The following is a 27,557-nucleotide window of genomic DNA, read 5'->3' as shown; positions in this document are numbered from 1 at the left end:
CTTTAAGGCATGCGTGAAACCAAAGCAAAACCAGAGAGCAGTCCTCTTTCTAATTTCATGTGTGCTTCTCAACTGGTTCTGTTTGACATTATCCTTTAGAAATGAACCATTTGTCCCCAAACAGTGGACAAAAGGACACAGAAAATTACCCTCATTTAATCTGGACTCCGAATGTAGAGTTCGGAGGGACTGCTGCGTTTCACACTGCGTGGCAATAAGGACATTCAATCTGGCTGTTTCCTTGGACCTCAAGTCCCTCAAATGTGAACCCAATGTCAGCGTAGTTATCAAGGCTTCAAGCTGGGTAGGAACCAGTGGTCTCACAGTGCTGTTCATCTGGCTCATCTGGACCAACAACAAAAGCAGATTTGATTTGCCGGAATTTCAGACCCCTATATGCTACCCTTACTTCATGTTGGTTCAGTCACTCAACATATTTACTGAGCACCTATTATACCAGTCATTGTGCTGTGAATATAGGACTTTTTATTAAAAGTTCATACTCTCATTATGAACTTGAGATGAACCTTCAAAGGGACCTTTGGAAAGAGACAGTGGGTAAATTTAGAGCAAGGGTTCTGCTTCATGGACATACCTGAGGCAGACACAACAAAGGGAGAAGCCAAAGATAAATCCGGAAGAACAAGTTCCCAGTCTCCTGGTGAAAGAAGACATGAAACGAGGAACCATAGCTCTAATAAGTACAAGAGAAGTCCGGAGAAGGGAGTGAGGAATTCTGTTGGGAAGGGGCCAGCGAGTAGCAGACCGGGAAACAGTCCTAGTTTAGGAGGAGATTCCTGAACGGAGTTTTCCAAGGTAAATATGAAATTGTACAGCGCTGTGCGTGCGCTGGGCTTGGGGGCTCCAGGCAGAGTAACTGAGTGTGTTAAAGAGACAGAGGCACACAATAGGAGGGCCGGAAAAGTAACTGCAAGCAGTTTGGTGCTGGCGGAGTGTGTATGAGCCGGGCAGTGGGGAAAGCTGGAGGCGGCAGGAGGGTTAAGCAGGGGTTGGCATGCTGTGCTAAGGAGTCTGCACTCAGTTTTACCTCATTGGTCACATGGGTTGTGAAAGCGTTGAAGCTGGTGTGAAGTAGTAAAGGCTGTTTGGAGCCATCTCTGGCCCTCATTTGTGGATGTGCTGGAGAAAGGCAGGGAGCTCGGTTAGGGCTGCTGCATTAAGAGAAGGGGACACGGCGATGGAATGTGCCGCCTTGCCAAGTGAGGACAAGGTGCCTGGCCATTGCGTGCCTCAGTGGCCCTGCTGCAGCGCCGATGGCCTGGATGAGCCTTCTAAGGGACCTTCAGAAAAAGGCATGGCAGGTAAACTTAAGAGCAAGTATTCACCGCGGAGGCTGGGGAAACAGAGAAGGAGGAAGCTAAAAACAAATTCGGGGGAACAAACTTCTGGTGCATGGCATTTACAGCCGCAGCGCTCAGCTCCGCAGGGCTTAACAAGGCCCACGCACTGCGCCCTGCCCACCTAGCACCTGGCTGCAAGGGGTGCTTCCCACAAGAGGTTCCCGGGGAGGGAGTCCCATTTCCCAATCTTTCCCATTTAAGGCAGCAGCTTCAGAAATAGTTCAGCTGGGCCCTAGCCGGTTTGGCTCAGTGGATAGAGCGTCAGTGGACAGAGCGTCGGCCTGCAGACTGAAGTGTCCCTGGTTTGATTCCAGTCAAGGGCACAAGCCCAGGTTGGGGGCTCAAGCCCCAGTGGGGGGCAAAACGGAGACAGCCGATCAATGATCCTCTCTCATCATTGATGTTTCTCTCTCCCCTCTCTCTCTGCCTCTCTGGAATCAATATTAAAAAAGAAAAAGGTACAGCTGGGCCAGCCTCATTCCCTCTGACATATCATCGCTATGGGATCCACAGAGAATCCGATGGGGTTGGGGGCTGATGGCTGGAGTGGGGCTTGGACCCATGGCAATGGCGCCCTTGTCTACGATGCAGGAGCGGTGGGTGGGAAGAGGAACTCATGTTCGAGGAGGCCACATGTCCGGGGGCTCCTTCCTCAGGGTCCCCCGCCCCAGCCTCCACCTGTGGAGTACAGGCTCCCCAGATGGGCAAAGCCTGGCCGCCTCCAGGTCCTGCCACTCAAACCTGGCTCACCCGGAGCCTGGGCGCCCGGGCTGTCCCTTCGCCGCTTCCAGACGTGGGATCCTCATCCTCACGAGCTCTCAGCGCCGCCCCGGGGCTGCGTTAATGACGGTGCGTGGGAATCACTAGAACAGGACGCTTCCTCGCCGCTGGGAGCGGTCTGCTCTCCCGCGAAACCTGCGGGAACCCAGCATCTTCACCAGCCTACCAGGCGCGCTCGGCCCGCGGCGGCCCCCCACGCCCACCAGGGGGCGCCCTTGCCCGTAAGCTGGCGGGGCCGTCGCTCCCCCAGGCCGGGTGGGAGCTGCCCGGCCTCTGCGCGGGGCGGCGCTAGGTGCGGGCTGCGCGGGTCCCCTGAGGTCCACTCACCGCGGAGCCTGCACCTCGTCCGGAGCGCGGCCCCCCGCCCCCGGCCTGGCGTCGGTCTCCATCCCAAGCCCGCGGCTCCCCCAGCCCCCGGGCGGCAGGAAGTTTGTCCGCAGCTGGGCCCGCCGCCTCCTGCCGCCACCAGGGTGGCTCGGGGGCCCCCCACTCGCAGGCCCCCTCCCCCCGGCCAGCTGGCATCCGCCCGCAGTACCCGCGCTGCCCGCCGGGCGGCGCCCCGCGCCCGCTCCTCCGCGCTGCCCGCGCCCCACTCCGGCCGGACACAGACGCTCCCTCTGGCCGCCGGCGGGTCGGGCCGAGCCGGGCAGCTGCTGCGGAAGAAGTGAGGGAAACGGCGCGCCGCGGCCGGCACCGGCCCTCCCGGCCCACGCGGAGCCGCCCAGGTAAGGCCGGCCACAGCGGCGCCCGCGCCCCTCGGGTGCCCCGCGCCCTGGCGCCCCATCCTGCGGGCTTCTTGCGCGCGCTCCTCCCGCGTCCGTGCCCCCCACTCGGAAGTCTGGGTCTCTCCTATCCCCTGTGCCCACCGCGGCCGCTGACACCGCCGCCTGCGCCTCCTCCCGCTCCCGCCTCCTGACAGCCGGCCCTGCCCACTGGTCCCTCCGGCCTCCGTCCCAGCCTCCCCTCCGCATCCTTTCCCTGGGCCCGGGTCCTCCCGCTCTGCCCTGTCCCCCCCTCCCCCTGTCTCTGCAGGGCTGGTGCTCCCCACGCCTTTCCTCCCCCTCTGCCCTGGGCCTCTGGTCTCCTGGCTCCCTGGCCACAGCCCCCCATCCAGCTCAGCCCTGGGTCCCAGGAAACCCGCCCCCCGCCTCGCCACATACACACACTCCGCACTGACTGGTGTGTTTCCTCACCGGCTTCTGCCTCGGCCTCCCCTAGCCCCTGTGCTGGACTCCGGCCACCACCACCCTTCCCATCCTGCACGCTGATCGCTTGGGGAACCCAGAGCCCCATCAGAAATGACGCTCTGTCCCTGACTAAGGGAGCTCCATCCATCCCAGCCTAGTTCATCCCGGGTGGGGGGGGGGGGGGAAGCCAGGAGGAACTCTGGAGACCTTCATTTGGGCCAGTGATCCCGAGGCTGGGGGGAGGCTGGGGGAGGGCGGCTGATGGCACTCTCTGTGAGGATGGCAGAGCAGAGAGCTCAGACCTGGCCTGGGGTGGGGGGTCAGCCTGCTACCCCTGGCCTGGGGTCTGACAAGGGGTTTCAAAACCTGGAAAGCACCTGTGCCTCCTTCCCTGCTCCCTGGAGCTGGTGACAGCGAGGGGGAGGCGAGGGAACCCCAGGAGCGCTGGCCCAGGGCCTTGGGGCAGAGGAGGGGGTGGAGGGCCTGGCCCAGGGCCTGCCTGCCTGGCGGAAGTGGGGCGATGCGCAGAGCCTCTCCCCCTTTGGGCCTGTGGCTGCACAGCTCTGGCATCTCTATGCTGCCATCTTCCTCCTGGTGCTGTTGTCTGGGGTGCCACGTGGTGCCATCTCCCCGCCTCCCTCCAGTGGCTCTTCTGGGCATGTCTCCCAGGGACCTGGGCCGTCTGGGCTCGGGCAGCCCCTTTGCCAAGTGGTGGGCACTCAGGACTGGCCAGGAGCCCGGAGCCCTGTCAGGAACCAAGAGAGCGGCCTTCACTTAAGCTCCCATGAGTCACTGGGTGCTGGGACCCTCCCAGCAGCCCCTGCTCACAGCTGGGGAGAGAGGCTGCCTGGGGGGCAGGGGTCCTCTGCAGGAGAAATCCGGTTCTGCTTTACTTCCTGTGTCTGTGCTCAGGGATGGCGGCCAGGGCCGGGAGAGGCCGCTGTGTCTTTCCCCCCTGGAAGGAGCCCCTGGAACTCCACTGCGCCTCACGGGGCTGATTGTGCTGAAGCTCAGGTCTCATTATTACCAGTATTATTATTAAAGTGTATTTTTATTGACTTCAGAGAGGAAGGGAGGGAGAGAGAGATAGAAACATCAATGATGACAATCATTGATCGACTGCCTCCCGCACGCCCCCTACTGGAGATAGAGCCCGCAACCTCGGCATGTGCCCTTGGCCAGAATCGAACCCGGGACCCTTCAGCTCCAGGCCAACGCTCTATCCATTGAGCCAAACCAGCTGGGGCTCGTGTCTCATTATTAATCAGGTTTATTATTTTCCTCACCGATGATGTGTTCGTCAAGGTCGCGGCCCTCTAGAGAGTTAATCTAATAAGCACACGTTGCCATGTCTGGGTTTAATTTTCCACATTTTGTTCATTTCTTGTGCAGGGAGCCTTGTGTGGGGAGCTGTGGCCTGGTTTGTCACCAGCTCCTGCCTGCCCAGCTCGGCCCCAGGCAGGCAGGCATGCGGGCCCAGGGCTGGGGCCGTGCCTGGGGGGGCGGACGCGGGGGTTGAGAGGAACCTCGTTATTTTCTGTGTTTTCCCCATCCCCCTCCAAAGGCATCCTGGCTGACCTCTCCCCAGCACGGGAAGTTGGTCTGCCTTTCCAGTTTGTCTCCCCTGAGGACGGTGAGGAAACATGTATGTGGTGGGAAAGGCCCCAGCTGCTGGGAGCAGGGCCTTGGAGCAGCCTCAGCGCCCCTGCTGGGGTCCCAGTCCCCCCAGGTGGAAGGAAGGGAGAAGACAGGAGGCCTGTCTTGGGTGAGGGGGGATCAAGAAGAGCTGTGAGGAGGGAGCGGAGGAAGTGGTGTGTGGCTGGCGGGGTGGGCAGTGGGGTGAGCCTGTGCGGAAAGAGCACCTCTTGTTATTTGTGCAGAGGCATCATCCTCTAGGTCCGTGGTCCGGCAAACTGCGGCTCGCGAGCCACATGCGGCTCTTTGGCCCCTTGAGTGTGGCTCTTCCACAAAATACCACGGCCTGGGCGAGCCTATGTTGAAGAAGTGGCGTTAGAAGAGGTTTAAGTTTAAAAAATGTGGCTCTCCAAAGACATTTCAGTCGCTGTGCTGTTGACATTTGGCTCTGTTTGCCGACCACTGCTAGGTGTGCAGCTCAGTTTCCGATGCTTTTAGAACAATTATTTGATCTCTCCTTGGGACCTCCTAGCATTGGACCTGCTACCACCCTGTGAGGAGGTGTTCTTGAGTCTCAAGAAACGGAGGCCCCCAGGTTAGGTGACTCGTGGCTCTGTGGCCACACCTGGGCTCTCTGGACGCCCCGCCCAGTGCTCCTTTGCTGCTACTTGTTGCTTTTAGAGCTGTTCAGCCTCCCCCGGCCCCTCCCGGTCCCATGCTTGAGTTCCCCTTCACCTTCCCCTGTCAGCTCAGCACTCCTCTCCCCTGGGGCTGGAGGCCTGGCTTCCCTCCCGCCAGGGTCTGGGTCTAGCAGGCTCCTGGTTCTGCACTCTCTCCACCTTAGACTGGCCGCCCGGCACCCAGGGTCTCCCGCCACCCTGACCCTGGGCCAGCCATTTCTCTCGACGCGCTCCTGCAGAAAGAGCTCCAGGCTCTCCCAGGCCTGAGGTCTGGTCCTGGGACCCCTGGCGCCTCTTCCCTTTTCTCCCACCCCCGCTCCATCCTCATCACTTCAGCCCTCTCAGCTTTTCTGAGCACTTCGGGTGCCCTGTCTGATCCTCCCTTTCCCCGGCCACTGTCCTCACATGAGGCTTTAGTGGTGCACCCCTGGGTTGCGGTAACAGTCTCCGCCCTGGGCAGCCTGAGGCCACACCTGCCTTCCTGCAGACGAAGGTGCTTGTGACATGTGACCCATCTCAGCGGCCCCTGGGCTACTGGACAGAATTCCCACGTAGCAGCTGGGAAGCCAGACTGCTCACAGGCTGGCCCCAGCTTTCGGCCTCCGGGTCGGACCCTCTGCCCACCTCCACGCCCCCAGGACTCTTCTTCCCTCCTCCTGGGGAGCCCCACCCACCTGCAGGCGCCAGCAGGAAGTACTCGCTAAGTGCTGGGAGACCTAGGTTTCTATCCCTGTGTCACTCCCAGTGATTTTGAAGAAATTGCTTAACCTCAGTTGCCTCACCTGTAAAATGGAGATAATCTCACTGCTTGAAGGGTTGTTACTGCAAGAATGTGAGTGGGTGGGAACTGATTTGTCAACCCCAAGGGCTCCCAGCAGGTGCCCACTCGGCGTCCCTGGGCGGGCTCTCCCACGCCGCCCTTGGTGGACTGTTTTAGCTGCCCGCTCTGCCTGCTGGTGACAGTTCCCTACCCTCCGGCTCCCCACCCAGATGGCAAGTCCCGGGAGGAGCAGAGCCTCTTTGCCTGGTGCCTTTCACCTCCTGGCTCCCGGCCTCGCAAGGGCTGTCCTTCCACATCCCACAAACGGGCCCTGCTCATCGAGGGAACATACAGAAGAGCTGTGCAGTGATTGTAGCCTTTGGTGACATAAAACAGGGTATGCTTTACATCTAGCAAACCAAATGTAAACAAATCTGATGCCATGGTGCCTGCCAAGGTCAAATATGGGAGGAAGAAGGGCTTCAGTTGACCATGGCAGTGTCTCCGCTTCTTTCTCACAGATACGTGGGATTAAATGTCGGTTGTGTGGATCTCAAAACACATTTCCCTGGTGGATTGTGGAATTAGTGCCAGGGGTGGGCAAACTTTTTGACTCGAGGGCCACTATGGGTTCTTAAACTGGACTGGAGGGCCGGAACAAAAGCATGGATGGGGTGTTTGTGTGAACTAATATAAATTCAAAGTAAAAGGAGCGGAGGGGAGAGCAAAAGAACCGGATAGAACAGCTGGATCCGGCCCGCGGGCCGTAGTTTGCCCACGGCTGTAACCCATAATAGAGCTGAACAAAGATTAACAAACCCTGGACCTGCCTGGACCTTGCCCCTAAGCACTACCTACTCCTCTAACCCAGCTGCGGTTGCTGTCGACATGGACTGGACAGGAACGTCTGGTGAGAGCAGCGGTAGTCTATGGGTCCGGAGCCCCAATTTATAGATTGGAGTGAGGGCAATGCACTGCAGTGACTCAGAAGGAGGCTCTGCGAGCAGAGCCCTGGTCCCAGGGGTGTTTCTCTAGATACCTAGTGTGAGCTGGGGACCCCAAAATCCATTTACTCCCATGCAAAGTTAGTTATAGGGGGGAGCAGTAAGCAGAGTAGGGCGTGGAGACTACGGGAATGAAGGACCTCAGAGAAGGCTGCCTGTGTGAGGGCTGTGAAGATGGACCCAGGGTCCTGGGACGAGCCCTTGGTGGCCCCTGGTTCTTGGGGCGTGATCAGGAGCCAGGCATGGATGCATAGTGACTCCAGCCACCTGGTGCTGGCAGTGGTCAGCAGTGTGGGCTCGGTTCCTCCTGTGCCCATTCCTGCTGATTGGCAGTGGTGCCTGCAGCTGAGTCAAAGCAGGTCTGGGACCAAGTATAGGCTACCTGGGACACAGATGGCACAGGACACAGTACATTTGTCAAGTCAGATTTAGTCCAATCAGCTTTTATCAGTGAGGAATCTGACACTAAGAGAGGACAAGTAACTTGCCCAAGGTCATGTGACTTACAGAATCAGACTGCACAAAGGGGTCTTTGGCCCTCTTCATTCTTATTTCCTGCCTCTCGTTAGAGACTGACTGATAGGAACGGAGCCTCTTATCAAACCAGGGGAGCAAGTAACCTGCTCCATGGCTCCCCCCAGGTTGGGGCCTGATTCAGAGGCGCCCCCACCCTCTAGCTAGCCCCATCTATCCTAGACAGAAGCATGCCCTGCCCTCTGGGGGTTGTGACCCCAGAGGCTTATGGAGAAGAGATGGGCCGACACATCACGCAAACCCACAGCAGGCAGTAAGCCCCACCTGCCAGGTGCACGCCCAGTTTCACTGCATGTTAAGACCCAGGATCCAGGCTGGAATGGGGACGAGCAGAACAGCCTGAAGGCTCCCTCTGAGCAACTCCGGAAGCATCCTGCGGAGGGGGTTCCTGGCAGCACCGGCTGGGGAGGGAGCCTTGTGAAGTGTGGGAGGTACCTGGTGTTGTGGAAAGGTGGCAGAAGAGGGCCAACCTGGGGTTAGAGTCCTTGCCTCTTTACTTACTGTGCAGCCTTGGACAAGGCAGTTACCATATCCAAAGACTGTCTCATCAGCAATAAAATGGGGACCATAAAAACCTAATCTCATAGGGCTTGGTGAAGAGAAAGTCAGATAAAATCTTGGTTTTATTTTCTATGGTATATTTTTTTAGTGTTGATAGTATTACCGATGTCTCCTGTTTACCCACTTTACTCGCCCCGCCAGCCCCTACCCTCCCACCCTCAGGTCTCCACCACCCTATTGCCCGTTTCAATGGGCTATGCATATAGGTATACAAGTTCTTTGGTTTTGCTCTCTTGTCCCCCAACTCCACATCGAGGTATGTCAGCCTGTTCCATGCCTTCATGGCTTTGAGTCTTACTTGGTTGGTCAATTCATTTTGTTCATTACATTCTACAAATAAGTGAGGTCATGTGATACTTATCTTTCTCTGACTGGCTTATTTCACTTAGCATGATGCTCTCCAGGTCCCTCCATGCTGTCCCAAAGGGTAAGAGCTCCCTCTTTTTTACAGCTGCATAGTATTCCCTGGTGCAAATGTCCCACAGCTTTTTTATCCACTCATCTACTGATGGGCACTGGGCTGTTTCCAGATCTTAGCTATTGTAAATTGTGCTGCTATGAACATAGGGATGTATACATTCTCTCTGATTGGCATTTCTGGATTTTCCTATATAATAAAGAGCTAATATGCAAATGGTCATCATGCCCTCACATCTTCATGCCATAATGGCTCAGACATTCAACACTGGGGAATGAGGAATGGGGACCAGCCAGGCACAAATGAGCTCATGAGAGAGGAATGGGGACCAGCCAGGCACAAATGAGCTCGTGAGAGAGGAATGGGGACCAGCCAGGCACAAATGAGCTCATGAGAGAGAAATGGGGACCAGCCAGGCTGTGGCCCAGGAGAGGGACAAGCTGCCCGCCCCATGGTCCTGGGCGCCAGCAGCTGTGCCTGTGCCTGCAGCCCAGGAGAGGTACAATCTGCATGCCCCATGGTCTCCGTGGTCCTGGGCGCCAGCGGCTGTACCTGCAGCCCGGGAGCGGGACAAGCCACCCACCCCACGGTCCTGGGTGCCTGTGGCCAGCCAGAGGGAGGGAAGCCAGGGTCCTGGGTGCCTGCGACTGGCCAGAGGAGGGAATCCTGGGTCCCAGGTGTGGTGCGAGGCAGAGGCAATTAGGGGTGAGCAGGCCAGTAGGGGAGCAGTTAGGGGCAATCAGGCAGGAAGGCAGAGGGGTTAGGGGTGATCAGGTAGGCAGGCAGGCGAGCGGTTAGGAGCCAGTGGTCCTGGATTGCGAGAGGCAGTTGCACATCCCTCGAGGGGTCCCAGATTGGAGAGGGTGCAGGCTGGGCTGAGGGGATTCCCCCCTCCCCATGCATGAATTTCATGCACCGGGCCTCTAGTTAGGATATATTTCCAGAAGTGGGATCGCTGGGTCAAACGGAAGTTCCAGTTTTAATTTTTTGAAGAAACTCCAAACTGTTTTCCACCGCACCAGTCTGTATTCCCATCCGTTTCCCTGCATCCTTATCAGCACTTGTATTTGTTGATTTTTTGATGGTAGCCATTCTGACAGGTGTAAGGTGATATCTCAATGTGGTTTTAATTTGCATTTCTCTGATGATCAGTGACTTGGAACATTTTTTCATGTGTCTCTTGGCCATCTGTATGTCCTCTTTGGAGAAATATCTATTCAGGTCTTCTGCCCATTTTTTAATTGGATTGTTTGTCTTTTTTTTGTTGGATTGTATGAGTGCTTTTGGATATTAACTCCTTATTAGATGTATCATTGGCAAATATGCTCTCCCATACAGGGAGTTCCATTTTCATTTTGAAGCTGCTTTCTTTTGCTGTGTAGAAGCTTTTTATTTTGATGTAGTCCCATTTATTTATTTTCTCCTTTATTTCCTTTGCCCTAGGAGATGTATCAGCAAAAATTCTGCTACAAGATGTCTGAGATTTTATGTTTTCTTCTAACATTTTTTTTATGGTTTCATGCCTTACATTTAAGTCTTTTATCCATTTGAATTTATTCTTGTGTATGGTGTAAGCTGGTGGTCTATTTTCATCATTTTGCATGTGTCTGTCCAGTTTTCCCAACACTATTTGTTGAAGAGGCTGTCTTTACTCCATTGTATGCTCTTGCCTCCTTTGTCAAATATTAATTGACCATAATGGTGTGGGTCAATTTCTGTGGTTTTTGTTCTGATCCATTGGTCTATATGCCTGTTCTTGTGCCAGTACCAGGCTGTTTTGGTTATAATGGCTTTGTAGTATAGTTTGATATCGGTATTGTGATTCCTCCAACTTCATTCTTCTTTCTCAAGATTGCTACAGCTATTCGGGGTCTTTTATAGTTCTATCAAGAAACAGAGAGAGGGCCCAAATAAACAAAATCAGATATGAAAGTGGCAATATCACAACAGACACCATAGAAATACAAAAGGGTCGTAAGCAGATACTGTGGACAACTCTATGCCAACAAACTGAACAACCTCGGCAAAATGGACAAATTCCTAGAAACATACAATCTTCCAAAACTGAATCAGGAAGAATCAGAAAACCTGAGTAGACCAATAATAACTAGTGAAATTGAAGCAGTAATGAAAAATACTCCAGCAAACAAAAGTCCTAGACTGGATGGATTTACAGGAGAATTTTGCCAAACGTTCAAAGAAAAACTAACACCTATACTCCTCAAACTGTTCCAGATATTTCAAGAGGAAGGGACACTTCCAAGCTCTTTTTATGGGGCCAGCATTATCTTAATTTCAAATCCAGATAACGACACTACAAAGAGAATTACAGGCCAATATCCCTGATGAACACAGATGCTAAAATCCTAAAAAAATATTAGCAAATAAGATCCAGTAATATATTAAAAAGATCATACACCTTGATCAAGTGGGATTTATTCCAGGGATGCAAGGCTGGCAAAATATTCGCAAATCAATAAATGTGACACATCACATAAACAGATTGAAAGATCATATCAACAGAGGCAGAAAAAGCATTTGACAAAATCCAGCACCCTTTCTTGATAAAAACTCTTAGGAAAGTGGGAATAAAGGGATCATACCTCAATATAATAAAGACCGTTTATGACAAACCTACAGTGAACATCATACTCAATGGGCAAAAACTAAAAGGGTTTCAAGACAAGGATGTCCACTTACACCACTCTTATTCAACACAGTACTGGAAGTCCTAGCCACAGCAATCAGACAAGAAGAAGAGATAAAAGGCATCCAAATTGGAAAGGAGGAAGTAAAAGTCTCATTATTCGCAGATGATATGATATTGTACATAGAAAACCCTAAAGACTCCACCAGGAAACTTAGACTTAATTAATGAATTTGGGCCCTAGCCGGTTTGGCTCAGTGGATAGAGCATCAGCCTGCGGACTGAAGGTCCCAGGTTCTATTCCAGTCAAAGGCACATGCCTGGGTTGTGGGCTCAATCCCCAGTAGGGGGCGTGCAGGAGGCAGCCAGTCAATGATTCTCTCTCATCATTGATGTTTCCATCTCTCTCTTCCTCTCCTTCCTCTCTGAAATCAATAAAAATATATTTAAAAAATGAAAGAATTTGACAAAGCAGCAGGATACAAAATCAATATCCAGAAATGTATGGCATTTTTATCCACTAATAATGAACTCTCAGAAAGAGAAAGTAAAAAGGCAATCTCAGTTACCATTGCAACAACAACAAAAAACAAGATACCTAGGAGTAAAGTTAACTAAGGAGGTAAAAGACCTATATTTGGAAAACTATAGGGCATTGAAAAAAGAAATAGAGGAAGATACAAAAAAGAATGGAAATGTATACCATGTTCATGGATTGGAAGAATTTATATCATTGAAATGTTTATACTACCCAAAGCAATCTATAGATTCGATGCAGTCCCTATTAAAATACCAAGGGCATCCTTCACAGAACTAGAACAAATGCTTGAAAAGTACTGAATTCCTGACACCTGCACACAGCAGATGCAGCGTCATAGTGTCCCACAAGCGTGCATGGGTGTGCAGGTGTGTAAGCCTTTTGTAGGAGTGGGAGGAGCTAGGAAAGGTGCTGCCCAGCATTTAATCCTTCAATGACCAGTGAGGTGATTCCAGGCATCCTAAGACTCCAGCACAGAGAAGCCTTCTTCTACCCCCACACCTCCCTTGGCCACCATCCCCACTATGTGCAAGTTTGCTTTTAGGTGCTTCCATTTAGCTTCCCATCCAGTCCCACCAGCCATCCTGGGAGAGGGGGTGTGACTGACCCACTTGTTTAGATGAGGGAATGAAGGTCAGCGTGATCAACTCAGTGTGCACCATGGGACCCAGTTCTTCTTTTTCTGGCATTAAAGCCCCACCATAGCTGCCCTATTTTCCAAGAAGCTCCGTGCTCTGCTTAGGAATCAGGGAGCCCCAGGTGTGGGTCCTCAGAGTGCTCCCTGACCTGCTTGCCACCCACCAGTCTGTGACCTTGCAAGGGCCCCTGTCCCGATCCAGGGCAGGCGAGGAAAAGTCTGGCTTTGATAGTTAGCCCCGTGCTCGCAGGACATGCAGAGCTAATTCAAATGCAAGTTAGTGTGTTTGTTTATTACTCATGTTCCACTGCTAATAATCTTTGAATTTTAAAAATAATGGTGAGCAAATGAATTGGTCTATGGCCTGTGGAGAGGATACAGAGGAGTGACAGGAAACCTGGGCTACTGCAGATCCCTCCTGGGGGGTGGCGGGGAGAGCTTATTACTGGGTTCAGCTCTCCACTTCCAGTCCAGTTTGGGAAGTTGCTAATTTGCACACTAAAATTGGTTAGAAAGCACATTTGCCAATAGTGGCTGAAGCTCCAGGCTGAGGAGGTGGCTGTTGGCTGAGTGAGTAGTTCCAAAGTTGCTATTTTAGTCATCTGTGTTTACAGTCCAGACTTGGGGAGCCACTTCTGCGGGCTTTCATTCTGCGATTCCATCAATGCCTCCGTCTCTGATATGAGCACAGAGCTGACTGGTTCTGCAGACAGGGCGGGGACCTGAGGAGGTTTTCAGAAAAACCAAGGGACATACCATAGGCTCCATGGAGCTGGGGATGTAGGAGAGGAGAGATGGGGTCCTTGGGGGTGGAAGGGACTCGGAGGTGGATGGAGTTTGGGGCAAGGAGAGCTTTGCTTGCTGGACCCTCTCCTGCACAGCACAGTCCCTGTAATTCACTGATTCTGCTTGTGTCTCAGGAACATCACGGGCTGGGAAAGATACAGTGTAAGGAAGAGAATGCCTGCTACTCTGTGACTTGGAGCAAGTCCTCTCACCTCGGTGCGGATTCGTTTTCTCATCTATAAAACAGGAGTGATGGCGGCTCCCTGGCCCACCTCACAGGCTCGAGGGAAACTAGGGCGGTGACGGCAGAGGGACATGGCAGCCCCGAGGCAGCTCTCATGCCTCCTCATTGTCTTGCTTAAAGCCGGGCTCTGCAGGGCTTAGAAATTGGAGCGTGTGTGTGATGTGTGTAGGTAACACCTGTGATCAGGAGTGATGGAACAAGGTGAATGCATTCCTTCCCCTCCCTCCTTCCCCCCGGGCATCCCTGCTCCCCCACTGGCATCTGCTCTGCGGCACTGCCCAGCTTAGTGCTTCCACACCAGGCACCAGCGCTGGGGACCGGGTTCTCACACGCGCTCTCCAGTCTCACCCAGCCTTGAGCTGCGACCAGGATTGTCCTGTTGGATTGGAGCAGGAACAGGCCTGCAGCAGAGAGGGGCCGCCCAGGTTGGCACTGGAGCTGAGCTCTGCCGGCTCCCGCAGCACCTGCCACCTCCAGGTGCCAGCCCGCGGGTGTCACACCCAGGATGTCACCCCTGAGGGGTGGGTGCCATTCCTTTCTTCCCTCTTTGCCCCCCAGTGGAGATCTACCTCCTGCCCATCTGTGGATGCTCTGAGCATAAAGGACTGTCGTGTACCTGGCAGGTGTTTTAAAGTGCCCTGAGCCACAGGGAGCAAGACAGCCATAAGCTGAGCCGGGGTCTGCCCTTTCAGGCCTTGCCTGCTCCTGTCTAGTCCAGAAGTGGCCTCGCTGCTCTGAGCACCCCTCCTCCCCCACCCAGGCCAAGCTCCGGTGCTGCCTATGCTCCCCCTTCACCCCAGTGGCCTTGATCTGCCGCAGCCGGGCGTCTCCTGGGCCGGGCACAGCGCCCACCGAGGCCCTGTGGGTTAGCGGGGATGTCTGAACAGCTGGGGGGCATTGAACCCGGGTCTTCTGAGGGGGAAGAGTGTTTTGCAGATGCTTTGTATAAATTAGTACTAAGGTAATGTTAATTGAATGTCCATTGATTGCCTGTCTGGGGTTTGATTCACTCTGTCCTTCCCTGCTCAGTCTGTTTAAACAGTTTGCGTGCTTTGTCCTCGTTTTTCTTTCTGTAATGCGGCCTCTTTCCCTGCCCTCCCTCTGGCCTCGGTAAGTGAGCATCTTTGTTTCCTGGCTTCCCAGTGGCCTCCGCCCACCCGCTGCTCCCAGCTTCCCAGGACTCGCTTCTCAGCTGGAGTTCCTGAGGTGCCGGGGCGGGGGGGGGGGGGGGGGGGGGGGGGGGGGGGCGGCGCAGGGAGCCTTCTGGGAGCGCAGAAAGGGCAGCTGCTCTGAGACTTTTGGAGGAGCCCCAGTGTGCTGATTTATTTATTTTTCATTCCTTCATTCCTTCAGTGAATATTTTTGGACACCGTGCCAGGCTCTGTTCCGATGGAGGCGTGACAGGGTACAGTGCAGCAGGAGGGCAAGGCGGAAGCCGGGCTCTGGGGACACGGAGGACAGCACCGTTTCGGGGAGGGGACAGTGCAGCTTTTCTTCGAGGAGTTTGCCTGCAAAGAAACGAGCAGAGCATCCCAGGCAGAGGGCGCAGCGTGGGGTGTCTGGGGGACCTGGCGGGAGAGCTGCCAAGAACAGGCTGAGGGCTAATCACTGTGATAATAATGATGACATTCAGCACTCACAAAGCGTCAGGTGGCGGGTAAGAGTTTTCCCTGGATTATGTAGTTCAATCCCTTTAACGACGCGATGCACAAGGGACATTAGCATCTCCTTTCATCGCTGAGGAGGCCGAGCCCAGACCCCTCCCGCCCTGGTGAGGACCAGAGACCTGAACTTTGGCATCTGGCTTAGAGGTCTGGCTCCTTCAGCACCTGCCCTCTCACAGCTGTGATCTGGCCTGTGGATACTACACCAGCCGGAGACCTTAGCAGGCGTCCTCAAACTACAGCCCGCAGGCCACATGCGGCCCGCCGAGGACATTGATCCGGCCCGCCGGGGGCCGCTGCCTGTCCTGCTTAGCAGCCGACGCGTCCCGGGCCCGCAGTGCACATAGGAATTTGTTCATAGTTGTTTTTTAAACCTGTAGTCCGGCCCTCCAGCGGTCTGAGGGACAGTGAACTGGCCCCCTGTTTAAAAAGTCTGAGGACCCCTGCCTTAGGGTGTTCCCGCAGAGCTGGGTTTGGAGGGTCTTGTGTACAACAAAAAGTTTCAGCTTTGCCCTGGCCGGTGGCTCAGTGGGTTGGGGTGTCATCCCGTACACCAAAGGGCTGCAGGTCTGATTCCCGGTCAGGGCACATACCCGGGTTGTGGGTCCATTCCCCAGTTGGGGCACGTATGGGAGGCAATCGATTGATGTTTCCCTCTCTCTCTCTCTCCATCTCTAAAAATCAATGAAAACACATCCTCAGGTGAGGATTAAAAAATAAAACAACTTTGACTTTATCCTGAAAGCTACAGGGAGCCCTGGAGGCAGGGAGAACAACTGCTGACCATAGTAGTGAATCTGGGAAGGGGTGTGTGTGTGTGGTGGGGGGGGGGGGGCGGGGGAACAACGGCAGGGGCACGGGGCTCGGCGAGGAGCCAGGGCTCCAGAGGCACAGCGGAGGCAGGGTCTGGGGGGATCTAAGGGCTGACTGAACATGGGTGAGGGGTAAAATGCAGGTACTTAGATGAATCTCAGATTCATTTTTTTAAAACCAAAGGCTATAAATTTTATTTTTGTAAAGTACATGGAGAAAGTTTGATTACGATGAAGTCTCATCAAAAAGGAAATTATTACCTGTTAGAGTTCCCAAATCAATAAAAGCATCTCCATCTCTCCTGTAAGGGTCTCACCCTCGCACCCCACAGCGAGAGGAGCATCCCCCCTGCACATGGACTCTCCTTCCTGCAGGAAGGCTCAGCCAGGCTCTGGTCCTCCACGCAGGCCTTGACACTGACGCCCCTGTGTCCCCGTCCTCACTGCCCTCCTCCCAGCTGCCTCTGGGAACCACAATCCTCATCTTTTTTTCTATGAGTTTGTTTTTCTTCTTGTTGGTATTTTGTCGTTGCTGTTTAGATTCCAAATTTAATTGAGATCATACACTGAGTGGCCAGGTTATGATGATCTCTGAACGCATAATAATCTGGCCACTCAGTGTATAGTATTTGTCTTTGTCTGTCTAACTTACTTCATTGGCATAATGTCTTCAAGGTCCATCCATAGTGTTGCAAATGGCAGGATTTCCTTGGTTTTCATGACTGAATAGTGTGTGTTGTGTGTGTGTGTGTGTGTGTGTGCGCGCGCTGCGTGCGCGCGCGCACGCGTGCCATTGTTTCCATGCCTCTCCCCTGTTGTACATAATATGCTGCTGGGATGGGGGCAGCTATCTTTTCACCACGTTTGTTTGTTTCCTTCGGAGGCACGCCCAGCGGGGACCTGCAGGGCCACATGGGAGCTCTGCTTTTGATTTCTGAGGATCCGGGGAGTGTTGTGCCCGCTGACAATCCCAGCACTGCTCGGGTCCCTTTCTGCACATCCTCCCCTGTGTTTGTCCTCACAGATTCCTCCCTGGGGCAGGTGGGAGTCACCACCAAGACAGGAGCACGGGGCCCTGATTCCGGGAGGGACAGATGCCGCTCCGTTTAGACCAGTGTATGCAGAGTGGCTTTGGACGCCCACATGGAGATGTCCAGCAAGCGGCTGAATGTGCGCATCCACACCCAGGAGAGAGGCAAGGGCTGGGACAGGGTGTGGAACTGGGGCAGACGGGTGCCTGGGTTTGGATGGGCTCCCTGGGAAGAACATTTAATGTGAGCAAAGAAGAATGTTGATGATGGAGCTCTGGGGACTGCCCACATGGAGGACCTGAGTGCGCAAAAGGGACGAGAAGTAGTGGAGGTGGAAGGACAGCCCGCGGGGAAGGTGTTGTAGAGCCCAGGTGGAGGTGGGAGGACAGCCCGCAGGGAAGGTGTCGCAGAGCCCAGGTGGAGGTGGGAGGACAGCCCGCAGGGAAGGTGTGGCAGAGCCCAGGTGGAGGTGGGAGGACAGCCCGCAGGGAAGGTGTTGCAGAGCCCAGGTGGAGGTGGGAGGACAGCCCGCAGGGAAGGTGTCGCAGAGCCCAGGTGGAGGTGGGACAGCCCGCGGGGAAGGTGTCACACAGCCCAGGTGGAGGTGGGAGGACAGCCCGCAGGGAAGGTGTGGCAGAGCCCAGGTGGAGGTGGGACAGCCCGCAGGGAAGGTGTCACAGAGCCCAGGTGGAGGTGGGACAGCCCGCAGGGAAGGTGTCACAGAGCCCAGGTGGAGGTGGGACAGCCCGCAGGGAAGGTGTCACAGAGCCCAGGTGGAGGTGGGACAGCCCGCAGGGAAGGTGTCACAGAGCCCAGGTGGAGGTGGGACAGCCCGCAGGGAAGGTGTGGCAGAGCCCAGGTGGAGGTGGGACAGCCCGCAGGGAAGGTGTGGCAGAGCCCAGGTGGAGGTGGGACAGCCCACAGGGAAGGTGTGGCAGAGCCCAGGTGGAGGTGGGAGGACAGCCCGCAGGGAAGGTGTCACAGAGCCCAGGTGGAGGTGGGACAGCCCACAGGGAAGGTGTGGCAGAGCCCAGGTGGAGGTGGGACAGCCCACAGGGAAGGTGTGGCAGAGCCCAGGTGGAGGTGGGACAGCCTGCGGGGAAGGTGTGGCAGAGCCCAGGTGGAGGTGGGAGGACAGCCCGCAGGGAAGGTGTCACAGAGCCCAGGTGGAGGTGGGAGGACAGCCCGCAGGGAAGGTGTCACAGAGCCCAGGTGGAGGTGGGACAGCCCGCGGGGAAGGTGTCACAGAGCCCAGGTGGAGGTGGGACAGCCCGCAGGGAAGGTGTCGCAGAGCCCAGGTGGAGGTGGGACAGCCAGCAGTGTGGAAGGTGCAGAACACTTACAGCGAGCAAGGCACATGGTGCTTAGGGGTTTGGCAGTTTAAGGGTCCTGGCGAAGGCTGAGCAGGCACAGCGGGAGTAGCAGGTGCTTGCAGTAGCAGGTGTGCTGGGCAGGACTGGAGAGGACGCGTGACAGGTGCCTCCATAGTCTGTTTGGGGAGGCGAGGAGAGACAGTGAGTGCTCTGAGGGCAGGTGTTCCAGGCAGGGCTTGTCCACCTGCGGGGGACCCGAGCCCAGTGTACCCCCAGGAAGACCAGTGGGGACGGGGTGAGCGTGACAACTCCGTTTTCTCATGTGTACACGGTGGGCGGTGGTAACACTCACTGGCAGACCTGTGAAGCTTACATGAGATAATCCATGCCAAGTGTTGGGTGTGTGCATGCATAGACGCCACTCGGTTCCTGTCAGATATGATGGCTGTGGACATGCATCCGTTCCAGCCGTGCCCTCAGGTGACCTCTGCTTCACCTCCTCAAACTGAAGGGATGGTCTTGACTCATCAGCAGCACCACTGGAGGTGGAGGTGAGCAGCTGGTGGGCCAGGCCTTCCTCGGAAGCCTTGGATCACTTCAATGGGTGCGTAAAGGAAACACCCTCCGTGCCATTCTGGTTGGCACCTTCTAGTGGCAACTGAGAAAGTCAGGGTCTAATGTTAAAACATCCCTGCCACTTCCCCTACTCCTGCAACCCCACTCTACCCCTTTCCCTGTTTTATCCCCCCCAGCACTAACTACCCTCTGATATGTTACGTGTTTTACTTATGGTCTGTGTCCCCTCACTAGGATGCAAACGTGACAGCAGGGATTTTTGTGTTTTCTTCGCTGTTGTATCCCTAGGAACTAGAACAGTGCCTGGCATACAGTAGGCATTAAATAGTTATTGAATGAACAGATATGTAAAGCCCCAAGTAACCTTCAAACTGTTGTTGTTGTTGTTTTTTTTGTTACTGTTGTTCACTGCCTGCATCTTACATCCCTGTTCCAGAATCTTTCACAATTTACAAAGCCTGATGTAGTCAGCTTTGATGTAGTGTATATAAACGGCTTGCTGTAAGACCAGAATGGAGGGAACAAATCATTCTAACTGGGGTAGCACTAGGACATGATTCACAGAACAGTCAACATTGACCTGGGTTTTGAGGGATGAATAGGAGTTTTCTGAGAGAGCAAGAAGACAAAGGGCCAATAGCATGAACTGAGACACCGTGGTATGAAAGTACATGGGATGTTCAGGGAATAGTGGGAAGTATCCAGATGTAAAGTGCTGGTGGGCTGGAGGAAATGAAGTAGAAGTCTCGGGATAGGCTCAGGCTGCTGCAGGTAAACCTGACTAAAGAGTCAACAGTGCTTGAGAGCCCAAACTACAGGACCAGCCTGCTTGGTAGCATTTCAGCATCTACTACTATGAGTTCCTTCTATGTTTCGGAGATTAATCCTTTATCTGAGGTATCATGGCAAATCTGTTCTCCCATACAGTGGGCTCCCTTTCCATATTGTTGATGGTTTCTTTTGCCGTGCAGAAGCTTTTTATTTTGATGTGGTCCCATTTGTTTATTTTCTCCGTAGTTTCCTTTGCCCTAAGAGATGTATCCATAAACATACTGCTAGGAGAGATGTGTGAGATTTTGCTGCCTGTGGTTTCTTCTAGGATTTTTATGGTTTCTTGACTTACATTTAAGTCTTTTATCCATTTTGAGTTTATTCTTGTATATGGTATAAGTTGGTGATCTAGTTTAATTTTTTTGCATGTAGCTGTCTAATTTTCCCAGCACCATTTATTGAAGAGACCATCTTGACTCCATTGTTTGCTCTTGCCTCCTTTGTCAAATATTAATTGAGCGTAATGTCTTGGATCAATTTCTGAGATCTCTGTTCTGTTCCACTGATCTATATGTCTGTTCTTGTGCCAGTACTAGGCTGTTTTTTTTAAAATTTTATTTTATTGTTGAAAGTATTACATATAGTAGTACATATATCGCCTTTTTTCCCCCCATTGACCTTCCCCCAGCCTCCCCTACCCCCTCACCCCACCCCCCAATGTCTTGTGTCCATTGGTTGTGCTTATGTGCATGCATACAAGTCCTTCGGTTGATCTCTTTCCCCCCCTCCCCAACACTCCCCAGCCTTCCCACTGTAATTTGACAGTCTGTTCAATGCTTTACTGCCTCTGTATCTATCTTTTTGTTCATCAGGTTATAATGTTCTTTATTTTCCATAAATGAGTGAGATCATGTGGTATTTTTCTTTCATTGCCTGGCTTATTTCACTTAGCATAATGCTCACCAGTTCCATCCATGCTGCTGCAAATGGTAGGGATTCCTTCTTTTTTATAGCAGCGTAGTATTCTATTGAGTAGATGTACCATAGTTTTCTAATATACTCATCTGCTGATGGGCATTTAGGCTGTTTCCAAATCTTAGCTATAGTGACTTGTGCTGCTATGAACATAGGGGTGCATATATCCCTTCTGATTGGTGTTTCTAGTTTCTTGGGATATATTCCTAGAAATGGGATTACTGGGTCAAATGGGAGTTCCATTTTTAGTTTTTTGAGGAAACTCCATACTGTTCTCCACAGTGGCTGCACCAGTCTGCATTCCCACCAGCAGTGCACGAGGGTTCCTTTTTCTCCACATCCTCGCCAGCACTTGTCGTTTGTTGATTTGTTGATGATAGCCATTCTGACAGGTGTGAGATGGTACCGCATTGTTGTTTTGATGTGCATCTCTCAGATAATTAGTGACTTTGAGCATGTTTTCATATGTCTCTTGGCCTTTCTTCTGTCTTCTTTCGAAAAGTTTCTATTTAGGTCCATTGCCCATTTTTTTATTGGATCATTTATCTTCCTTTTGTTAAGTTGTATGAGTTCCCTGTAAATGTTGGAGATTAAACCTTTATCAGTGATAACATTTGCAAATATGTTCTCCCATGCAGTGGGCTTTCTTGTTGTTTTGTTGATGGTTTCTTTTGCTGTGCAGAAGCTTTTTATTTTGATGTAGTCCCATTTGTTTATTTTCTCTTTAGTTTCCATTGCCCTAGGAGCAGTATCAGTGAAGAAGTTCCTTCGACATATGTCTGAGATTTCTCTGCCTATGGATTCCTCTAGTATTTTTATGGTTTCCCATCTTATGTTTAAGTCCTTTATCCATTTAGAGTTTATTTTTGTGTATGGTGTAAGTTTGTGGTCAAGTTTCATTTTTTTGCATGTATCTGTCCAATTTTCCCAACACCATTTATTGAAGAGACTGTCTTGACTCCATTGTATGTTCATGCCTCCTTTGTCAAATATTAATTGAGCATAGTGGTTTGAGTCGATATCTGGGTTCTCTATTCTATTCCATTGGTCTATATGTCTGTTCTTGTGCCAGTACCAGGCTGTTTTGAGAACAGTGGCTTTGTAATACAGCTTGAAATCTGGTATTGAGATCCCATTTACTTTGTTCTTCTTTCTCAGGATTGCTGTGGCTATTCGGGGTCTTTTTTTATTCCACAGGCAGCAAAATCTCACACATCTCTCCTAGCAGTATGTTTATGGATACATCTCTTGGAATTTTTGGAGAGTTCTTTCTAGGTCTGTGAAATATGCCGTTGATATTTTAATGGGGAGTGCATTGAATCTATAGATTGCTTTGGGTAGTATGGACATTTTAATGATGTTGATTCTACCAATCCATGAACATGGTATGTTCTTCCATCTGTTTATGTCTTCCTCTATCTCTTTTTTCAGTGTCCTGTAGTTTTCCGCGTATAGGTCTTTTACCTCTTTAGTTAAGTTTATTCCTAGGTATCTTAATTTTTTTGGTGCGATGGTAAATGGAATTGCTTTTTTAGTCTCTCTTTCTGTATGTTCACTATTGGTGTATAGAAATGCCATAGATTTCTTGGCATTAATTTTGTATCCTGCTACATTGCCGAATTCATTTATTAAGTCTAAGAGTTTTTTGATGGAGTCTTTCGGGTTTTTTATATACAATATCATGTCATCTGCGAATAAGGAGAGTTTTACTTCTTCTTTTCCAATTTGGATGACTTTTATTTCTTCTTCTTGTCTAATTGCAATGGCTAATATTCTAGTACTATGTCAAACAGGAGTAGTGAGAGTGGGCATCCTTGTCTTGTTCCTGTTCTTAGAGGAAATGGTTTTAGTTTTTGCCCATTGAGTATGATGTTGGCTGTGGGTTTATCATATATGACTTTTATTATGTTGAGGTATGATCCTTCTATTCCCACCTTGCAGAGAGTTTTTATTAAGAAAGGGTGTTGGATTTTGTCAAATGCTTTTTCTGCATCAATTGATATGACTATGTGATTTTTATCTCTCAATTTGTTTATGTGATGTATCACGTTTATTGATTTGCGCATATTGTACCATCCTTGCATCCCTGGGATAAATCCTACTTGGTCATGGTGCATGATCTTTCTGATATACTGCTGGACCTGATTTACTAGAATTTTGTTGAGGATTTTGGCATCTATGTTCATGAGGGATATTGGCCTGTAATTCTCTTTCATTGTGTTGTCTTTATCTGGTTTTGGAATTAGGGTGATGCTGGCTTCATAGAAGGAGCTTGGAAGTGTTCCTTCCTCTTGAATTTTTTGGAATAGTCTGAGGAGGATAGGTTTTAGTTCTTCCTTGAATGTTTTGTAAAACTCCCCTGTGAAGCCGTCTGGACCCGGGCTTTTGTTTGCCGGAAGCTTTTTGATGACTGCTTCAATTTCTTCCATAGTTATTGGCCTATTGAGATGTTTAGATTCTTCCTGATTGAATTTTGGAAGGTTGTATTTTTCTAGAAATATGTCCATTTCCTCCAGGTTGTCCAGTTTGTTGGAATAGAGTTGTTTATAGTATTTTTTAACAATCCTTTGTATTTCAGTGGGGTCTGTTGTTATTTCTCCTCTTTCATTTCTAATTTTGTTTATTTGGGTCCTCTCTCTTTGCTTCTTGGTGAGCCTGGCTAGAGGTTCATCAATCTTGTTTATCCTTTCAAAGAACCAGCTCTTGGTTTTGTTGATCTTTTGTATGTTTTTTTGGTCTCTATTTCATTTATCTCCACTCTGATCTTTATTATTTCCTTCCTTCTGCTTACACTGGGCTTTTCTTGTTGCTCTCTTTCTAACTCTTTGAGTTGTAGGGTTAGACAATTTATTACCATTGTTTCTTGCTTTTTGCAGTAGGCTTGTAGAGCTATGAACTTCCCTCTCATGACTGCTTTCACTGTGTCCCATAGATTTTGGATTGTTGTGTTTTCATTGTCGTTTGTTGCCATGACATTTTTTATTTCTTCTTTGATCTCTCTGGTAACCCCGTCATTGTTTAATAGCATGCTATTTAGTCTCCAGGTGTTTGATTTTTTTTATTGTTTTTATTGTAGTTGATTTCCAGTTTTATGCCATTGTGATCTGAGAAGATGCTTGATATCATTTCTATCTTCTTGAATTTGAAGAGACTTTGCCTGTGACCCAATATATGGTCTATCGTTGAAAATGACCCATGTGCACTTGAGAGGAATGTATATTCTGTGGCTTTGGGGTGAAATGTTCTGAAGATGTCAATTAATTCCATCTGGTCTAGTGCATCATTTAGGATTGATGTTTCTTTGCTGATTTTTTGTTTAGAGGATTTGTCCAACGGTGATAGTGGGGTATTAAAGTCCCCTACTATGATTGTATTGCTGTCAATCTCTCCCTTGATATCCTCCAGGAGTTTTTTTTATGTATTTGGGTGCTCCTGTATTGGGTGCATGTATGTTTACCAGAGTTATATCTTCTTGTTGGATTGCTCCCTTTAGTATTATGAAGTGGCCTTCCTTATCTCCTATTATGTCCTTCACTTTGAGATCTAATTTGTCAGATATAAGTATTGCTACCCCAGCTTTATTTTTTTTCATTTCCATTTGCCTGAAAAACCTTTTCCATCCCTTCACCCTCAGTCTGTGTGCATCTTTTTTTCTGATATGGGTTTCCTGTAGACTGAAGATATATGGGTCATGTTTTCTTATCCACTCAGTTACCCTATGTCTTTAGATTGGGGCATTCAATCCATTTACATTTAAAGTTATTATTGATAGGTACTTGTTTGTAACCATTTTTATTCTTTACCCATGTGTTCCTTCTTCGCTTTCTATTTCTTCTTTTTACAGCAGACCCTTCAGCATTTCTTGCATTGCTGGTTTGGTGGTAATAAATTCTCTTAGTCCTTTTTTTGTCTGTAAAGCTCCTGATTCCACCTTCAGTTTTGAATGATAGCCTTGCTGGGTATGTATTCTTGGATTCAGTCCCTTGCTTTGCATCACTTTGTATGTTTCATTCCATTCCCTTCTGGCCTGGTGTGTTTCTGTTGAGAAATCAGTTGATATTCTAATAGGAGATCCCTTGTAGGTAACTTTCTGTCTCTCTGGCAGCCTTTAATATTCTTGCTTTGTCGTTGGTGTTTGCCAGTTTAATTATGATGTATCTTGGTGTCGGTCTTTTGGGGTTCAACTTGTTTGGGACTCTATGTGCTTCTTGGACTTGCATAGTTTTTTTCTTGCCAATATCAGGGAATTTTTCTGTCATTATTTCTTCAAACAGGTTTTGCTTCTCTTCCTCTCCTTCTGGTACCCCTATTATGCGAACATTGTTTCATTTTGTGTTATCCCAAAGCTCCTTTAGGCTCTCCTCTTGCTTTTTAAGTCTTCTTTCCAGTTGCTGCTGTGTTTGTGTTTTTCCTACCTTGTCTTCTAATTCACTGATGCGGTCCTTAGCCTCTTCTAGTCTACTGTTTAAGCTTTCCATTGTGTTTTTTTATTGCAGCTATGTCGTTCTTCATCTCCTCTTGGTTCCTTTTCATGTTGGTGACATTCTCATTCAGCTCCTTATAGTTCTCATTGAGTTGTGTGTATTTGTCATTGAGTTGTGTGTATTTGTCATCTAGCCGTTTAAACATCCTTATAACCATTACTCTGAATTCTTTCTCTGGTATGCTGCTAGCCCCAATTTCATTTATTTCCCTTTCTGGTGATTCCTCTTTTTCTTTCCTTTGGGGATTGCTTCTTTGTCTTCCCATGTTTTGCTGTAACATTTTAATTGTAGGTCCGATTGGTTTGATACTCAGGTTCTTTTGGGGATGGTGCTACTGGTGTGATTTCTCAGGTCTCCTGAGCTTGGTAATCAGTGTAGCTCCCTACTTGAGCTATTTGGGTTCTCTTGATGTAGGCCTGTGAGCTAGAAAGGTACAACTGCAGTGTCTAGCAGTCAGCAGCCGTGGAGGGGGATGTCCCAATTTTTTGCTGTCTTGCGCCCTTGATTGGAATCGTGCGTGCCCAGTGGGGACTCACAGTGGCACCCAGGAGCTGTCCTTTGGGGTGATGGGTCTCGGGAGGCCTGCGCTCTGGAAAAGCGTGACTGTGGTGTCCAGAATTCTGTAGTTGTGGGGTGAGCAGACTCAGCTTTTGCTGCTGCACCTGTGGTGGATATGTGCACACTCCCAGTGGAGGTTCACAGGGGCACCCGCGGTGCGTTTGCCAGCGAGTGGCGCTGAAGCTCTCTGAAGGACCCTGGCACTGAAACCGCATAATTGAGGCATCTGTGGGCAGGTATCCAGGATGAGTGAATTCAGAATTTCTACTGCCGGGGGCCGGGGGGGCGGGGTGCGTCCCTGTTCATCCAAGATCATACCCAGGGAGGACTCACAGCAGCTCCCACAAGCGCCCTGTGGATAGATGGGCTCAGGGTGCCTGCCTGTTGGAAATGCGTGTGTAGACTGTGTTTGGCGGTGCATTTGCCTGCACAGAGCTCTGAAGCACTTCGAGGGGCCCTGGTGCTGAAGTTAAGCAGCTGGGGTGTATGTGGGCAGTTATTCAGGAAGAAGGAATTTAGAATTTCTACTGCAGGGCAGCGAGTCCTTGTCTGTACAGAATCACACCCAGCAGGGGCTCAAAGCAGCTCCCCAGAGGACCCTATGGATATTTGGGCTCAGGGTGCCTGCCCTTTGGAAATCTGCACATCTGTGGCGGTGAGTTTGCTGGCACAGAACTCTGGACGCACTTTGAGGGGCCCTGGCACTGAAGTTACGCTGCCGGAGTGTCTGTGTGTAGGTATCCAGGATGAGTGAATTCAGAATTTCTACTGCTGGGCGGCAGGGGGGGGGGGGGGCAGGGGGTGCATCCTTGTTTGTCCAAGATCATACCCAGCAAGGACTCACAGCAGCTCCCACAAGCACCCTGTGAATAGATGGGCTCAGGGTGCCTGCCTGTTGGAAATGCGCACTCAGACTGTGGCTGGCGGTATGTTTGCCTGCGCAGAGCTCTGAAGCACTTTGAGGGGCCCTGGCGCTGAAGTTACATAGCTGGGGTGTCTGTGGGCAGTTATTCAGGCAGTGGAAATTCAGAATTTCTACTGTGGGGCAGCATGCCCTTGTTTGTACAGAATCACACCCAGCAGGGGCTCCCAGTGGCTCCCAGGCGCTGCCTATGGAGTGGTGTGCCCTGGATGCCTGCACAGCTGGAGATGCGGGAATGTGGTGTCCAGAGCTCTGCCGTGGGGAAGGGGAAGATGCACTTACTGCTGTGGAACGGTGCACCTTTGGAGGTGGAGGTCCCAGGGTTTGCGGGTCTGTGGCTGGGGTAGCAGGATTTTGGCTGGAGTGGCTGCTTGGTCGCGGGCAGTGTCAAAGTCCTGACTGGGTGGTGGTGCTGATGAGTTCCTAGAAAAGGCTGCTGTCCCCTTCAAGATGGTGTGGATTCCGTGCCGGAGTCCTGCAGTTCAGGGGGTGCCCACAGCGGTAATAGCCTCTCCTTGTCCAAGAGAGCCTGGTCTGCCAGCCCCTGCTGCTCCTGTGAGATTTAACTGTCCCTTACTCACTCACACACACACCACACACATCCACACACTCTCCTTTCATACCCTCACTCACTTCCTCTCCCTCACCTCTATCCTGCCAGCTGCCATCTTTTTTTTTT

General features: G+C 51.2%; 1 protein-coding gene across 4 annotated transcripts in view; it reads left to right on the top strand.

Moving 5' to 3' along the window:
- Nucleotides 1-2,535: 2,535 nt before the first annotated feature.
- GRIK4 (glutamate ionotropic receptor kainate type subunit 4) overlaps nt 2,536-27,557 on the top strand; it is a 259,741-nt gene continuing 234,719 nt past the window's right edge. For 2 of the 4 annotated variants that reach the window (XM_080650202.1, XM_080650201.1), the window contains exon 1: nt 2,536-2,866. The gene's annotated coding sequence lies outside the window, so the exon portion shown is untranslated. The remainder of the gene's footprint in view (nt 2,867-27,557) is intronic. The other 2 variants (XM_080650203.1, XM_080650200.1) reach the window with 1 other exon arrangement.

This window comes from Plecotus auritus (assembly GCF_963455305.1).
Source record: "Plecotus auritus genome assembly, chromosome: 13".
NCBI classification, from domain to species: Eukaryota; Metazoa; Chordata; class Mammalia; order Chiroptera; family Vespertilionidae; genus Plecotus; species Plecotus auritus.
This window is presented reverse-complemented; position numbering and strand designations above follow the sequence as displayed.